General features: G+C 46.7%; 1 pseudogene; it reads right to left on the bottom strand.

Annotated features, from left to right (window-relative positions):
• Positions 1-3,992: 3,992 nt before the first annotated feature.
• On the bottom strand, positions 3,993-10,149 carry LOC140420398 (uncharacterized; annotated as a pseudogene).
• Between the last annotated feature and the right edge of the window lie 1,661 nt (positions 10,150-11,810).

The raw sequence follows: 11,810 nt of genomic DNA, 5'->3' as shown, positions 1-11,810 counted from the left end.
GCTTGAAGGTCTCTCTTGTCAGTATTTATCTTCATTGCACATTCTTTACATACACAGCAATTAAGCTTTTACATTTTTTACAGCAAATAAAACTCAGTCTTTCACTATAACTACTAATTCATTATTGATTCATTAATCCTAACTCAATTAGCTCATTACTTATTCAGTCATTTGTCACTGACTGGTAGCTGATCAATATTGTTGATTAACACAAGATACATTGGTTCAAAGAGCTTGTTTTGCAGAAGGCTATTCCTTTCTTTCTCATGGACCTTGATTGGATTGAACAATGGGATTTAGACTTGAGCCAGATTTTAACAACATATGTCCTGTAGGTTTACAAAATTCTGGAACAATGTTAGTTTAAACAATTCCCATGAGTTCAGTCGTTTATAGAAAAATTTTGGTTGAAAAACTAACAGTCCAGTCACATGTTGGAGTTTAACATGGCTTCCTTGACCTTGTTACGTATAACAATGATGCAGACGGACGATAATATAATAATAATTGCTTATTCTCACAAGTAGGCTTCAATGAAGTTACTGTGAAAAGCCCCTAGTTGCCACATTCCGGCGCCTGTTCGGGGAGGCCGGTATGGGAATTGAACCCGCGCTACTGGCACTGTTCTGCATTACAAGCCAGCTGATTAGCCCACTGTGCTAAACCAGCCCCAATAGTGATTGATTTGAACTAAATATCATTTTTTAAATACGTTCATGGGTTGTGGGCATTGCAGGCTGTGCCAGCATTTATTGCCCATCCCTAATTGCCCTTGAGGGGGCAGTTAAGAGTCATCCATATTGCTATCGGTCTGAAGTCACATGTAGGCCAGACCAGGTAAGGAAAACATGTTATTACGAAAGCTAATAGAATAGAATGTAACTTTTTAATGTGAGGGGAAATGAATACAAAAGTAGGGAGGTTATGCTTGTTATACAGGACATTGGTGAGACCACATCTGGAGCACTGTGTACAGTATTGCTCTCATTTAAGGAATTATGTAAATATGTTGGAAGCAGTTCAGAGAAGGTTTACTGGACTCATACCTGGAATTGGAGGCTGGTCTTATGAGGAATGATTGGACAGGCTGGGCTTGTGTCCGATGGAGTTTAGGTGACTTGATTGAACCGTATAAGATCCTGAGGGGCCTTGACAGGGTGGTTGTAGAAAGGATATTTCCTTTTGTGGAGAATCTAGAAATTGGAGTCACTTTAAAAGTAATAACTTGCCCATTTAAGGCAGAGGAGAACTTTTTTCTCTCACAGGATTGTGAATCTTTGGAACTCTCTTCCTCAAAGGGCAGTGGAAGCAGTCTTTGAATATTTTGAAGGCAGTGCTGGATAGATTCCTGTTCATCAAGGGGGTGAAAGGTTATCGGATGGGGGTGGGGCAGTAGGAATACCACATAAAATAGGAACAGGAGTCGATTATTCGGCCCTTCGAGCCTGCCCCACCATTCAATCATGGCTGATCCAACATTTCTCTTGGCCACTTTCCTGCCCTTTCCCTGTAATGCTTGATTCTCTTGATCAAGAATCTATCTCAGCCTTAAATATAGACAAGGACTCTGTCCCCACAACTTTCAATTCCAAAGACTCAAGCATCAGAGAAGAAATTTCTCCTCCTCTCAGCCTTAATTGGTACCTCTTTATTCTGAGACGGGTCCCTCTGGTCCACAGCTGGAGCAAGACTTCCCGACTTATACACCCACCCCCTTGGAATCAGGGCCAACATTCCATTAGCCTTCCTGATTACCTGCTGCACCTGTCTGCTAGCTTTCTGTGTTTCGTGCACAAGTTCCCCCAAGTCCCTTTGTGTTGCAGCTTTCTGCAGTTTTTCTCCATTTAAATAATAGTTCTTTTGTTCTCCCTTCCAAAATGAACTTCACATTTTCCCACATTATGCTCCATGTGGCAACAGTTTGCCCACTTACATAACCTATCTCACTGAAAATTGTTTGTACCCCCCTCCTCGCAACTTGTCATTGCACGTTCTCCCCGTGTCTGCGTGGGTTTCCTCCGGGTGCTCTGATTTCCTCCCACAGTCTAAAGACGTGCAGGTTAGGTGGATTGGCTATGCTAAATTGCCCTTAGTGTCCAAAATGGTTAGGAGGGGTTATTGGGTTACGGGGATAGGGTGGAAGTGAGGGCTTAAGTGGGTCGGTGCAGACTCGATAAGCCGAATGGTCTCCTTCTGCACTGTATGTTCTATTGCACCTAGTACATTCGCTTCGACCTCCAAGTCATTATGAGATATTATAAACAGTTGATGTCCGTGAACTGATCCCTGTGGATCCCCACTGGTTACAGTTCGCTGTTTCCTGCCCATCAGCCAATTCTCTTCCATCCCAATATTCGAGCTCCAATCTTATAACTTAACCCTTTTGTGAAGTACCTTGTCGAACGCCTTCCAAAAGTCCAAATACATCACATCTATTGGTTACCCTCTATCCTGGTTGTGATAAATTAACCAGACCCGGTTTCCCTTTAATGAAGCCATGCTGACTCTGCTTATTATGGTTTTCCAAATGTGTTGGTATTACTTCCTTAATAATTGTTTCCAAAATGTTTCCAACAATAAAGTTAGACAAATTAGTCTACATTTACCAGCTTTTTGCTTCACTCCCTTTTTGTATAGTGGGGTCACATTGGCAGTTTTCCAATCCTCTGGTACTTCTCCAGAATCCAAGGATTTTTGGAAAATTATAACCAATGCATCCACTGTCTCTGTAGCCATTTCTTTTAGGATCCTAAGATGCAAGCATCAGGGCCAGGGAACTTATCTGCCTTTCGCCCCATTAGTTTGTCTAACATTATTTGTCGTGATTTAATTTCTCCTCCCTATTCTTTAGCATTAATGGAATGTTCAAAGCCTCTTCAACCATAAAGACTGATGCAAAATATCTGTTTAACTCCTCTGCCATTTCCTTGTTCCCCATAACTATCTCCCAGATTTATTTTCTAAGGGGCCTGTGTGGAGTTGAGGTTGCAATCAGTTCAGCCGGGAACTTACTGAATGGTGGAGCAGGCTCGAGGGGCCGAGTGGCCTACTCCTAATTCGTATGTTATCACATCCTTTATAATAGATTGTATCATTTTCCCTCCTACTGATGTCAGGCTAATGGGTCTGTGGTTCCCTGTTTTCTTTCTCCCTCCTTAAATAGTGGGGTTACATTTACCACCTTCCAATCTGCAGGAACCATTCCAGAATCTATAGAATTGTGAAAGATGATCACCAATGTATCCACTATCTCTGCAGCCGCCTCTTTCAACACTCTGGGATGTAGAGCATCAGCTTTTGGGGATTTATTAATTTTTAATCCAAAAAATTCTCCAGTACTACTTTTTCACTCATTCTCACAATTGTGAGAACCCCTTGGTTCTCTCATGTTTTTGGGACGATTTCTGTATCTTCCTCCATGAAGACAGCCACACATTGTTTAGTTTCTCTGCCATTTCCTTATTCTCCATTATAAACTCTCCTGTTTCTGCCTGGAATGGACCCACATTGGTCTTTGCTAATCTTTTCCTTTTCACATTCCGATAGGAGCTTTTCCAGTCGGTTTTTATGTTTCGCGCCAGTTTCTCTCATATTCTATTTTCTCTTTATCAGTTTCTTGGTCCTTTGCTGAATTCTCAAACAAGCTCCCAATCCTCAGGGCTACTACTATTTTTGCCACTTCATGAGCCTCTTCCTTGGATCTAATGGAATCTGAAACTTTTCTTGTTAGCTACGGTTGCATCATCTTTCCTGTTGGATTTTTGTTTCTTAAAGGAATCTATATCTGAGCAGCTGTGAAAATGAACAAAATGCAGTGCTGGATATAATTGAGAGTAGAAACAATAACAGAAGCCAACTCTTGCAATAAATTGTGAAACTTTGAGTGTCTCAGTAGGTGGGAAGAATTACTGCATCACTTTTCCTGTGGATTTTTGTTCCTGAAAGAAATGTGTATTTGTTGCAAATATGTAATAAATGCTAACAAATGTCTGTTTATTGTTAACCTTTTATTGCAATTTCCCAACCTACCACAGACAACCTGTCCCTCATACCTCAACAGTTTCCTTCTTTGAGAAACACCCAGAAAAAGTAAACAAAGAACCATGTAACCACCATAGCCCATCTTCATGGCAACGTGGCATGCTTTAGGAGGTTCCAAACAGAAATGGGAACTAAATATCTTCTAACTTCCAACACATTTTCACTCTGTGACCCTTGTGAAATTGGAAACCACGTATTTGCAACAAAGCTCAAAGAGCATCAGCCCACTGGAGGATACATTGCGAGACCAGTCTTTCCAGCAGAAAGAAACCCCGACCATCCGTATTGACCAATTGACAGGATGAATAAATTGCAGTTCCGAATGTAATTGAGAGCAGAAACAACAACAGCAGAATCCAATCCCTGCAATCAATTGGGAACTTGTTGGTGTCTCAGTAGTTGCGATGAAACAGAAAATGTGTTCCCACATTGAGAGCAGATGAACGGCCTCTCCACTGTGCGAACTCGCCGGTGTCTCCGCAGGTGCGATGGATCACTCAATGCCTCCCCTAATCAGAGCAGGTGAATGGCCTCTCCCCGTGTGAACTCGCTGATGTCTCTGCAGGTTGGATGAATGTCGGAATCCTTTCCCACAATGAGAGCAGGTGAATGGCTTCTGCCCAGTGTGAATTCGCTGGTGACTCTTCAAGTGAGATAACTGAGTGAATCCATTACCACACAGAGCAGATGAACAGCTTCTCCCCAGTGTGAAATCGCTCATGTCTCCACAGGGTGGATGAATGTCTGAATCCCTACCCACACTGAGAACAGATGAACGGCCTCTCCTCGGTGTGAACCCGCTGGTGTATCTTCAGGCTGGATAACTGAGCGAATCTCTTCCCACACTGAGAGCAGGTGAACGGCCTCTCCCCTGTGTGAATTCGCTGGTGTGTCCGCAGGGTGGATAAATCTCTGAATTCCTTCCCACACTGAGAGCAGGGGAACGGTCTCTCCCCAGTGTGAACTCGCTGGTGTGCCTGCAGGTGGGGTGACTGAGTGAATCCTTTCCCACACTGAGAGCAGGTGAATGGCTTCTCCCCAGTGTGAATTCGCTGATGTGACTTCAGGCTGAATAACGCAGTGAATTCCTTCCCACACTGAGAACAAGTGAATAGCTTCTCCCCAGTGTGAACTCGCTGGTGTGTCTTCAGGTTGGATACCTGAGTGAATCCCTTCCCACACTGATAGCAGGTGAATGGCTTCTCCCCAGTGTGAACCCGTTGGTGTGACTTCAAGCTAGATAATGCAGTGAATCTCTTCTCACACTGAGAGCAGGTGAACGGTCTCTCCCCAGTATGAATTCGCTGATGTGACTTCAGGGTGGATGAATGTCTGAATCCCTTCCCACACAGAGCAGGTAAACGGCTTCTCTCCAGTGTGAACTCTTTCATGTGACTTCAGGCTGGATAACTCAGTGAATCCCTTCCCACACATAGAGCAGGTAAATGGCCTCTCCTCTGTGTGACTACGTTGATGAATCTCCAGCTTCGATCGGACTCTGAATCTCTTCCCACAAACTTCACATTTCCACGGTTTCTCCATGTTTTGGGTGTCCTTGTGTCTCTCCAGGTCGGACAATCAGTTGAAGCCTCATCCACACACAGAACACGTGTACGGTCTCTCCCCGCTGTGAATGGTGCAATGTTTTTTCAGGCTGTGTAACTGGTTAAAGCTCTTTCCACAGTCAGTGCTCTGGAACACTCTCACTCGGGTGTGTGTGTCTCGGTGCTTTTCCAGTCACATTGATGTTTAAAATCTTTTCAAGCAGACAGATTAGTCAAACATTTCTCCTAGATTCAAAGGCTGATGATATTCAGGTCCCAAGGACTCAGTCAGATCGAGATGTGACTTTTGCGATTTTTGTCTGTAATTCCTCCTCTTCTAATATCCTGTAAAAACAAATTACAAAAATCATCACTGTCAGTACAGGATAGAAATTCAGAACAGACAATTCTAGTTCCTAGAGAACATTTTTCCCCCTCTCATTCCCAAAAGCTGTAAATCTCCATCTCACGCACTCTCCCTCCATTCTCACTCTGCTGTATCTACTATTCACTAATCCAATTTTCCTGAAGGTGCTGATTCAGCCCCCCCCCCCTTCTCTCAGGAGCACCCACCTCTCGTCTTCCTCGGCAACACAAACCATAATCAGCCTATGGATGTCCAGGTCCTGGATGCTCCTAAACACCCACCTCAAAGTCCACATATTCACAATTCAGGCACAAACGATCACCAGGACCATTGGCATCCCCTCCAACCTCCCACTGACCATCACATACCCACCCCCTGGATCGGCCACAATGTTCCCCCACCTCAAAAGCCACTCACTTATTAACCAACACCGCCACCACCCTTGTCTTCATGTCTAAGCTGGTACGGGAATCCCTGCCCCACCCACCCCTTCCTTAGCGTTGTCTCATTTTCCACATTTATGTGCGTCTCCTGCAAGAACACAATGTCCGAATTCAAACTCATCAGATGCGCAAGAACACAAGATCGTTTAACCGGCCCATTCAACCCGAGATATAGATTTCAAAAGCAGGGAGGTCATGTTGGTATTGTGTAGAACTTTGTTAGGCCACAGCTGGAGTACTGTGTGAAATTCTGGTCGCCACATTATAGGAAGGATGGAAGTGCACTGGAGGAGGTGCAGAGCCCATTCTCCAGGATGTTGCCTGGGATGGAACGGTTAAGTTATGAAGAGAGGTTGGATAGGCTTGGGTTGTTTTCAGTGAATCAGAGAAGACTGAAGGACAACCTGATCGAGGTGTACAAAATTATGAGGGGCGTGGATAGGGAGCAGCTGTTCACCTTTGTTGAAGAGTGGACACAAGTTCAAGGTGAGGCAACACGGTACCACAGTGGGTAGCACAGTTGCTTCACAGCTCCAGGGTCTCGGGTTCGATTCACGGCTTGGGTCACTGTTTGTGCAGAGTCTGCACGTTCTCCCCATGTGTGTGTGTGCGTGGGTTTCTTCCGGTGCTCAGGTTTCCTCGCAACTTCCAAAGATGTGCAGGTTAGCTGGATTGGCCGTGATAAATTGCCCTTAAGTGTCCAAAAACGTTAAGTGGGGTTATGGCCATAGGGTGGAGGTGTGGGCTTGTGTAGGGTGCTCTTTTCAAGGGCTGGTGCAGACTCGATGGGCCGAATAGCCTCCTTCTGTACTGTAAATTCTATGAGTAGGAGGTTTTGGGCTGGTTTAGCTCAGTGGGCTAGACAGCTGGTTTGTAATGCAGAACAAGGCCAGCAGCGTGGGTTCAATTCCCAAACCAGCTTACCCGGACAGGCGCCGGGATGTGGTGACTTGGGGCTTTTCACAGTAACTTCATACTTCTGACAATAAAAGATTATTATTATTAGGGGAGAATTGAGAAAAAACCTGTTTACCCAGAGGGTGGTCATGGTACTTCAGGAGAACAGCGACCACGACACCACACAACCCTGCTATGGCAACCTGTGCAAGACGTGCCAGATCACCAACATGGGTACCATCATTACACGTGGGAACACCACCCAACAGGCACGCGGTACAGACTCATGCGACTCGGCCAACATGGTCTACCTCATACGCTGCAGGAAAGGATGTCCCGAGGCGTGGTACATTGGCGAGACCATGTAGATGCTGCGAAAACGGATGAAACGACTTTGTGCGACAACTGCCAGGGAGGAATGTTCCCTTCCAGTCGGGGAACATTTCAGCAGTCAAGAGCATTCAGCCTCTGATCTACGGTAAACCTTCTCCAACGCAGAATCGCCGAGCAGAAACTGATAGCCAAGTTCCACACGCACGAGTACGGCCTCAACCGGGACCTTGGATTCATGTCTAATTACATTCACCCCCACCATCTGGCCTGAGCTTGTGGAATCCTACCAACTGACATGGCTTGAGACAATTCACACCTCTTTAACCTGCGATTATCCCTCTCTCCAGTCGCTACATCTGGACCTGTAAAGACTTAATTGCCTGCAAATACTTACGTTCAAAGTATTGTCTTGCATCATTGACTTTGTCTATATATGTGGTTGTGGAACCCACCTCTTCACTCAGCTGATGAAGGAGCTGTGCTCCAAAAGCTAGTGATTCGAAACACCTGTTGGACTTTAACCTGGTGTTGCAAGACTTCTTACTGTGCTTACCCCAGTCCAACGCTGGCATCTCCACATCATGGTCTCGAATGCACTGCCTGGGAGGGTGTAAGAGGCCTCACATCCTTCTAAAAAGTACCTGAATGACCTGGCATGTCATAACATTCAAGGCTTTGGGCCACGCTCTGACAAATGGCATTTGGTAGGCAAGTCAGGTGTTTTTCATGCATCGGCGATGACTTGATTGGCCGAAGGGCCTTATCTGTGCTGTAGTCTGTGATTCTAAGAGAGAGAGACTTGGGCCAACCTTTCCAGAGTCTGCACCCTCCCTGGATTCACTTCCTTTCCCTTCAGTTGCTGGAAGTGACCAACTGAAAGTCAGAATGAGAAAAGAAATGGAAAGGGGAGAAAAGAAAGTGTTTTACTTACAGATGTTGGAGTCAAGAGGACATTTCAATCTGTGTGAAGCTCAATCTTTATTCACACAAAGCACGCGCTCTGATTGACTGGAGGACCAGAGTCCTTCCGGTCCTCCCACTGGTCCCATTGGTCAATACCTGAGGAGAAAGGTCAGGGATGGGCACTTCCGTATATGCGCAGCTTTTCCTCTACCTTGAACATGGGCAGTTTTTCCTCTACTTTGAACATGCGCAGATTTTCCTCCACCTTGAACATGCGCAGCTTCTCCTCTACCTTGAACATGCGCAGCTTCTTCTCAACCTTGAACATGCTCAGTGGCGGAGATCACCAAGCGGCTTCTCCCTGTGGCCGCAGCCGGTTGCCTGGAAACCTTGTCCTGAGGATGTGTCGGGGGAACAAGAGCAGCCGCGCCCGCGCGTCGGACTGCGCACTGGAATCCGGAAACGTCATTGTGGAGCAGAATGATCTCTATTGGCTGATTCAGGCAGCTCTATTGTGACGTCAGGATGACTCAGAGGCCTCACGCATGTGTACGGCCTCAACCCGGGACCTTGGATTCATGTCTAATTACATTAACCCCCACCATCTGGCCTGAGCTTGTGGAATCCTACCAACTGACATGGCTTGACACAATTCACGCCTCTTTAACCTGTGATTATCCCTTTCTCCAGTCGCTACATCTGGACATGTAAAGACTTAATTGCCTGCAAATACTCACGTTCAAAGTACTGTCTTGCATCATTGACTTTGTCTATATATGTGGTTGTGGAACCCACCTCTTCACTCACCTGATGAAGGAGCTGTGCTCCAAAAGCTAGTGATTCAAAACACCTGTTGGACTTTTACCTGGTGTTGTAAGCCTTCTTACTGTGCCTAACCCAGTCCAACGCTGGCATCTCCACATCATGGTCTGGAATACACTACCTGGGAGGGTGTAAGAGGCCTCACATCCTTCTAAAAAGTACCTGAATGAACTGGCATGTCATAACATTCAAGGCTTTGGGCGAGGCTCTGACAAATGGCATTTGGTAGGCAAGTCCGGTGTTTTTCATGCATCGGTGATGACTTGATTGGCCAAAGGGCCTTATCTGTGCTGTAGTCTGTGATTCTGAGAGAGACCTTTACAGAGTCTGCACCCTCCCTGGATTCACTTCCTTTCCCTTCAGTTGCTGAAAGTGACCAATTGAAAGTCAGAATGAGAAAAGAAATGGAAAGGGGAGAAAATAAAGTGTTCTACTTACAGATGTTGGAAACAGGAGGACGTTTCAATCTGTGTGAAGCTCAAATCTTTTATTCACAAAGCCCGCGCTCTGATTGACTGGAGGACCAGAGTCCTTCCGGTCCTCCCACTCGTCCCATTGGTCAATACCTGAGCAGAATGGTCAGGGATGGGTACTTCCGTATATGCGCAGCTTCTCCTCTACCTTGGACATGCGCAGCTTCTCCTCTACCTTGGACATGCGCAGCTTCTCCTCTACCTTGGACATGCGCAGCTTCTCCTCTACCTTGGACATGCGCAGCTTCCCCTCTATCTTGGACGTGCGCAGTGGCGGAGATCACCAAGCGGCTTCTCCCTGTGGCGCAGCCGGTTGACTGGAAACCTTGTCCTGAGGTGTTGGGGGAACATGAGCTGCCGCGCCCCCGCGCCGGGTCTGCCCACTGGAATCCGGAAACGTCATTCCTATTGGCTGATTCAGGCAGCTCTATTGTGACGTCAGAATGACTCAGAGGGACGTACCCAGCTCAGCCTCTCATTGGGGCAATATCACTGGTCACAGAAACACGATGCTGCGGATTGGACAGCAGCTCAGCGCCCCGGAGGGAGGAGACCCTCCTGCTCCATGTGGGCTTGGGTCCCGCCCCCTTCCTGGCGCCATCAGAGACCAATGGGAATCCGAGGAGGACCGGAAGGGCACGGGTCTCCCTGCCAATCAGAGTGCGGAATTTGTGGTGATGGCTGCAAAGAGATTCTCCAGGAAGCTGCTGCTTCCTCTGTTTCTGAATGAAGATTGACGTTCACACAGACTGAAACTTCCTCCTCTGTCCAATCTCTGTGAGTAAAACACTTTCTTTTATCCCCCTTTCCATCTCTTTTACCCCTTGTCGCTGGCAGGCTCGTGCAAGTGCGGAATTTGGCACTGTACCCCTCGTTGTTGTCAGTGGGGGGTGGGGTTGTTTTGGCGATCTATGGTGGGATTATGGAGGAGGACAAGGAGTCCATGAAAAGGATTAAGGCCAAGTGGGAGGAAGAGTTTGGGATGGTGTTGGAGGGAGGACTATGGTGTGAGGTGCTACGGAGGGTTAACACCTCAATGTCGTGTGTGAGGCTGAGGTTGATTCAATTGAAAGTTGTGCACAGGGTGCACTTAATGAAGGTGAGGATGGGCCGGTTGTACAAGGGGGTGGGGGGGATAGCTGTGAGCGGTGTGGGAGGGGTTCAGCCAATGAAGTCCACATGTTCTGGTCCTGCCCAAGGTTGGAGAAATTTTGGGGGTCAATTTTCAGCACCATGTCTGAGGTTCTGCACGTGCATTTGGAGCCGGGTCCCCTGGAGGCCGTATTCGGGTGTCAGACCTGCTGGAGCTGCAGAAGGGTGATTGGGCAGATGTTTCAGCCTTCGCCTTGTTGATTGCCTGCAGGCAGGACCCGTTGAGGTGGAGACCAGCTTCCTCTTCTTTCCCCCCCCCCCCCCGGCCTCGGCATGGCTGGGGGATCTAATGGAGTTCTTGTATTTAGAGAAGGTGAAATTTGCTCTGAGAGGGGCAGATGAGGGGTTCACCAGAGATGGGTTTTGTTTGTCATATTTTGGGGATCTGGTGACCGTCAAAGAGCAGGAGGGCAGTTTGGAGGTTGGGGTGAGAGGCGTTGGGGTTTGGGTCTGTTTTTTTATTGTACAAATGGCAAAATTTTGAAAACTTGAATAAAAATATTTTTTTAAAAATACAAACTTCAGGGGGCAGCACGGTGGCACAGTGGTTAGCATTGCTGCCTCACAGTGCCGAGGTCCCAGGTTCGATCCCGGCTCTGGGTCACTGTCTGTGTGGAGTTAGCACAATCTCCCCGTGTTTGCGTGGGTTTCGCCCCCACAACCCAAAGATGTGCAGGGTAGGTGGATTGACCATGCTAAATTGCCCCTTAATTGGGAAAAAATGAATTGGGTACTCTAAATTTTTTTTAAAAATTTCATATCAAAATCTGACAGTGTTACTCAATTCATTGAATATCAATGGTTTTTAAATCCACGAGGACAAATGTTTGATTGT

This window comes from Scyliorhinus torazame, chromosome 5, assembly GCF_047496885.1.
Source record: "Scyliorhinus torazame isolate Kashiwa2021f chromosome 5, sScyTor2.1, whole genome shotgun sequence".
NCBI classification, from domain to species: domain Eukaryota; kingdom Metazoa; phylum Chordata; class Chondrichthyes; order Carcharhiniformes; family Scyliorhinidae; genus Scyliorhinus; species Scyliorhinus torazame.
The sequence above is the reverse complement of the archived record's forward strand: the minus strand, read 5'-3'. Positions and strand labels throughout refer to the sequence as shown.